The sequence below is a fragment of the Megalobrama amblycephala genome, linkage group LG4 (genome assembly GCF_018812025.1).
Source record: "Megalobrama amblycephala isolate DHTTF-2021 linkage group LG4, ASM1881202v1, whole genome shotgun sequence".
Classification (NCBI taxonomy): Eukaryota; Metazoa; Chordata; class Actinopteri; order Cypriniformes; family Xenocyprididae; genus Megalobrama; species Megalobrama amblycephala.
The window spans coordinates 9,022,826-9,028,825 of NC_063047.1; the positions used below are offsets into that span (position 1 = coordinate 9,022,826).

The 6,000-nt window shown below is 34.5% G+C and overlaps 1 protein-coding gene across 2 annotated transcripts in view; it reads right to left on the minus strand.

Annotated features, from left to right (window-relative positions):
- slc4a5a (solute carrier family 4 member 5a) overlaps window positions 1–1,820 on the minus strand; it is a 44,489-nt gene extending 42,669 nt beyond the window's left edge. The window contains exons 1-3 of one of the 2 annotated variants that reach the window (XM_048187271.1): window positions 1,215–1,820; window positions 944–1,009; window positions 355–441 (exon numbers count right to left, since the gene is read on the minus strand). The gene's annotated coding sequence lies outside the window, so the exon portion shown is untranslated. The remainder of the gene's footprint in view (window positions 1–354; window positions 442–943; window positions 1,010–1,214) is intronic. The other variant, XM_048187270.1, reaches the window with a different exon arrangement.
- Between the last annotated feature and the right edge of the window lie 4,180 nt (window positions 1,821–6,000).

Sequence of the window (6,000 nt, forward strand, 5' to 3'; positions counted from 1 at the left end):
GATAAATAGATAGACAGAATAGATAGATCTAAAAACTTCCAAGGATGCCCCAGAACCCTCTCAAGGATTTAGCAAATTTGCTTAAAAACCGGCCCTTTTACCTCAAAAACACAAATTTGTAAAGATTAAAAGTGCAAACAATGAATTACACCAGCAACGGAGACACCCAAACAACCAAAATGCAGATAAAAACATATCAAATATATGTCGCAGAACCCTAACACCATATTTCATCCGGTCAATGGATTACCCAAATTTCCTTCTTACAGGAATACAGCTACATGTAGTAACTTTTAATGAGGTATTAATTTTTGTTTTTCAACTTAAAAAAACATACTTGGTAAAAATTCTTACCTGATCTTAGTAGCAGTGCACGGATGGAGAGGTGAAAAGTGAATCAAAAGGAATCATCAATACAGGAAATCATTGAGGACCACAGCTCTATGGGACACGGGACAAAAACTGAATATGTTACTAACTAATCTGTAACCCTCTGTCAGTTAATCACTCCTCACATACACACAGAGACACACCCACTCATGCTAACACATCCACAACATTTGAGTCAATGGTATGGACTGGTGACAAGGTCAATAAGTAGATAACCGAGACTCAGGCAAATGGACCATTGAGAGCTGTGTTAAGGGACATTACTGACTCGCTGTGCACTCTCATGTTCATTTAACCAGACTATTCACTCTGTAAGGGAGGGTTTCCCTTCACTAAATCCTGTCCAAAACATTTTGAACTGGTCGTGTTGGAATGCTGAAGAAATACAAGTCTTACAATAACTTTCATGACATGTTATTTGCTTGAATTGGTCATAACCCCCTATTATATTTTGAGGATACATTTAAACATGGATATTTTAAGAATATATTTAGCATCACATTCTTAGTCAAATGTCGTTGGCTACAAAAATCTCAGAACTAGCAATACTTACCAAAATGTTTTTCTTTTTTGTGACTTCTGTCCTACAGCTGGGATACTGGGATTTTGTGGCCTCAAGCTTTTTTTTTCAGGAACACAAATGACAGGATAATGTCAGGATATGTGCTTTGACATTTATTGACTACTAAGAAAAATCCAATTCATAGCAGAAGCTGAACTGAGTGCACAAACTCAACACTGTGAGAGTCAAAGCACACACACACACACACACACACACACACACATTCACACAAAATCAATGATAAATAGAGACTCAAGATAACCTGTGTCCAGCAGCTCATTGGTTGATGATCTCATCCTTGAGGATACCTCATCCTTTGTGATTCCTGTTGACCTCAAATGATCTTGGTAATAAAGTCGTGGAGACCTTTTCCAGTCATTTCACAGTCTTTGGGCTGTAAAACGCTTGATCGAGTAACTACTATTTGGAACCTTTGACACATTAAATTAAGCATAATTTGAAAACCATAAAGACATATAGTAGAATTATCAACATTTAATATTAACATTTGGTAGAATTATCGATCCTGTGCCTAGTGATCTACCTATCTGCATGCTCAGATCCAACACACCTGTCTGTAATTATTGATCTACAGTAGTGTTAGATCAGGGTTGGAACTTAACTTTGCAGGAAGGAATCTCAGTTATTCTCTAATGTTAATGTTAATTTCAACATTTACTAATACATTATATAAAATCAAAAGTTGTATCTGTTATTATTTAATGGACCTGAGCTAATATGAACTAACTGTTGTGTTTTTGGCCTCCGTCAGACTGCAATGTTAATACCACTTTCAAGGCTTTTTTTTAAGCACATTTTCCGCTCAGTAACAAAATAAACACAAAACAAAAAATGACAGCGGTGACAGCATAAAGAAAGCATCTGATCATAGCGATGTGGATATGTTTGCACCAGCTCTGCAGTTCAGCACTTCAGTTTATTTAAATACCACTTTATACAATAGACTGCTTTACAGCAAGCAGCTTTACAATATTAAATATAAAACAAGAATTTTTTTAGAAATTAAAAACTGCTATACTGTGAACCTTTAAAACATATAGCTACACCTAAATAATACTGCAGTCACTTTACAATTTTCCCTTAGATTGCACAAAATAGTGATTGTGATATAAATGCAAATTATACTGTATTGATTAAATATAATAAAGTTCTTTGTAAGATTTTGTGCATATGGTGGTGTTCTTCATGACTGTTTCTAAAATTACATCCTTTTTCTAAAAAAAAACAAGAAATATCGCAATATATCGGCTTTCTTACAGTATCGCAATATATCACAATATATCGTATCGTAACCCCTGTATCGTGATACATATCGTATCGCCAGATTCTTGGCAATACACAGCCCTAGTCGTGACACTGAGACGGTGCATTCCAAACGGGATCGCCCTCCAAAGGGCACTTCGGAGTGAAATTATAGCCGCCATATTGAAGGGTCATTCCAAACCGAAGTTTCAAAGGGCCCTTCGGAATTAAGGATTTCGAATGGTACAACCAAAAAGAATAGAACAACTGATGGACACTTCAGGCCTCCATGATCCTATAAATGTATGTATAGTATTTTTCTATACTACAGTAATATTTATATGAGTTAGATTTGGTACATTAATATGGTCAAAACGACATTAAACAAAAATACTTTACAGCTCCCTTTATAAGTCCATTCAAATGTTTAAAATACATAGACAATATACAATATGGTGCAATAAACCAAAAATAAATAAATAAAATAACGTTAAACAAAGGGCGCAGCTTGCACAATCTAGGGTAGTCTTTTTTTTTTTTTTTTTTTTTAATGTTTAACAGAAGAAAAACAAACAAACAAACAAAAAAACAATAACAACAATTGTCATCATCATATAACAATAAAACAATACGCCAGAGACAATCTAGGCTAGTCCTCTTTGATTGTCTCGTTAAGATGACGCAGAAGTAGTGATGGCCGATTTCGAAACACGTGCTTCATGAAGCTCCGAAGCTTCATGAATCATTTGTTTCGAATCAGTGATTCGGAGCGTGTATCAAACTGCCAAAGTCACGTGATTTTAGTAAACGAGGCTTCATTATATCATCACTGTTTCGAAACATTTCAAAAGTTTGAAATTTCAGTGGTTCACCGGTAGAGGGCGATGATAAAGTTAACCCATGAATCATGCAGATTCACTGAGAACTGTTGAAAAAGTGTGTATGGGTTTTACCTGATCTCTGATAAGTTTTATAAATTTGTAGATGTTTTAATTAGACATTAGAATAATCAAAATAAATAATGGTAGTTATTAATCTCTTATTTGCCTGTTTAGCTTGAGCCATGGAACAGAGAAACAAGCCTTGAAAATTGATAAAAGAACACATATTATACAGACACAATATATTTAATCTTATTAGATGATTAGTTATTTGCATTTGATTGATTTTACTCTCAATAAAACATTTGCAATAGATTTGTAAAAGGTGTTTTTGGGTCATTCTACAGAAACGTCCACTTTTCTGTCCCTAGACTTTACAGAAATATTACACTTAAAAAACACTTTAGGATTACAATTTTTTTATATTTTAATATGAAACAATATGTTATTTGAACAATGAAACCTTGTTGAGCCATCAATGTGGCAATATTTGTTTTTTAATTAATTATAAAAATTCCAAGCGCCACAGAAGTGCTCGTCCCCACAGTCATGTACAGAGGGAAAGGGCTTTATTTTGAGCTCACAAACAGGTTTTTCTACCATTTCAAATACAATAATGTATGCATAACTATCAAATATATAATGTAAATGACATAAAAAAACCAAATGCTAAATAAATATTATACATTTTTTAATGAATGTAGTGGTCCCCTGGTGTTGTGTCACTGGTGTTACCTTTAACAAAAATCTCTTATTTTGAAAGAAAAAATCACACTGATGACATCACTTGACTTCCTTCTACCTGTTTCCTGAAGATCAATGAAGAAAGGCCAATGGAAAGTCCACTATCTCTTTTCAGTTATCAGATATTTTAATTATAAAATCATATTTTCATATGAAGCTTTTAGTTGAAGTCACTGGTGTGACCTACTTTGTTGCTAGGGAATTATAAAAAACTAGAATACAAATGGATTAAATTACTTAATTTAGTGAATATATCATGATTCACAACATGTGGATTGATTCCTTGCAGCAGCCATTTTGTAAAATGCATTTTTCATGAAAAATGTCACTAGTGTTACCTTTTTATGAAAATATCACTGGTGTCACCGTCACTGGTGTTACCCGTTTATAGATAAACTTTATTTAAAGCTATTCATTTAGTTATTTTGCATAAAAAAGCACTAAGATTACATGATTCTAACTTTTCTTTCTCATTGTTAATCCTCCTTTGGTCAGATATGGCTAAATTAAGGGGATTTGGCTAAATTCAGTGCAGCGACTTTAGTTTTAAAATGTTGTTTATGATCTTTTACTGACTGCTTTCACTAAGTGTCAACGATAGTCTTTTATTGTACACCAAATGTAAAAATTTAGTCCAAACTACTTAATTCTAGTTGAAAAATTAAGGATCTTTGGTCTTATGTATACGTCACTGGTGATTCATTTTGTCACTGGTGTTACTGTTTTTTGTCTGTCACATTAAATAAAATGTCATATGTGACATGATAATAATTTTACATTAATTGAATTCTGCTACACTCAAGAATTAAGATTTAAAGGATTGCATCATTACTGGTTTATAACTGTTTTTCAAAGATTTTTATTGTTATAGCAAATACATGGTTGCGCAATTGAATTAACATCATTCAATCACACTTTTAACTAACACTTTTAACTTAATAAATAACACATAATCTCCTTATTTTTTGCATTATTATTATTAATCTGTAACTCTGACTGAATGTGCAGAAAAAAATTGAGAAATAATATTTCATAAAAATGTTTACAAATGCCAAAGTAGTAAGGTAACACCAGTGACAAAAAAAAAGGGGACATGCAATCTTTAAATAAATGTACAAAAAAAATAAAAAATCATTAAGCTGTCATTTATGTGTATTCATAAAGTCCAAGTGTAATATAATAATGTGGTCTAAGTTTAAATGTTAAAAAAATATATATATATTTTAAGACATTTTGTCATACCAAAAGTGGACGTTTCTGTAGAATGACCCTTTTACTGCATGTTTAGTGTGAGTTTTGTTGCATTTACACTGTTCTGACCACTAGGTGTCACCGTGGAGTCGGGTGTCAGATTGTTTCGAAGCCTCGAAACATCACGGCACATTTGATTCAACTGCTTCAGTGTTTCACGAAGCCTCGCTCTGCCCATCACTACGCAGAAGTGCGTTCCAAAAAAAAGAGTGTTTTTTTTGTTTTTGTTTTTTTTACCCCTACACTCACACTGTGTAACCAGCGTCCCCGTTTTCCGGGGACAGTCCCGGTTTTTGGTGTTCTGTCCCCGACTGGAGCTATCCCCGGAAATGTCCCCGTTTTATATCTTTTTCAAACCCACCTGCAAATACATTCCAAAAAAGCATGACCAGCATACAGCAGCCTGCTGGTTATCGGAGCGTTACCTGCTGTAGTGATCATGTTCACCAACAGAGGGGGCTGTGCAGCTTCACTTGGTCGCGCGCGCGCCGCTACTTCATGAAAAACGTTGGCTAATCTGGCGGTGCGTTCCAAACGGGATATATCGCCCTCCGAAGGGCACTTCGGAGTGAAAATAATCATGGCCGCCATATTGAAGGGTCGTTCCAAACCGAAGGGTGCTTCTCAATTCTTATTTGTGCATCCTCGTTTCCTTTCCTTGCTTCCTTTCCTCACGTCTTAGCTCCACCTCTTCAGGATGCGAGGGAAGGATGCAAGGAAAAGATGCGAGGACAGAGGAATTGAATCAAGTGAAATGATGTATCCTCACTCCCTTTAGCATCACTTCAAAGCGTCATCAGCTGCACTTCAGGGACCTATCCATATGTTAAAAAAGTTTGGTTATTTTAAAAAATTATAATAAATATTAATAAAGCAAGATGCCCCGTTGAAATATATGAGGTATAAAGT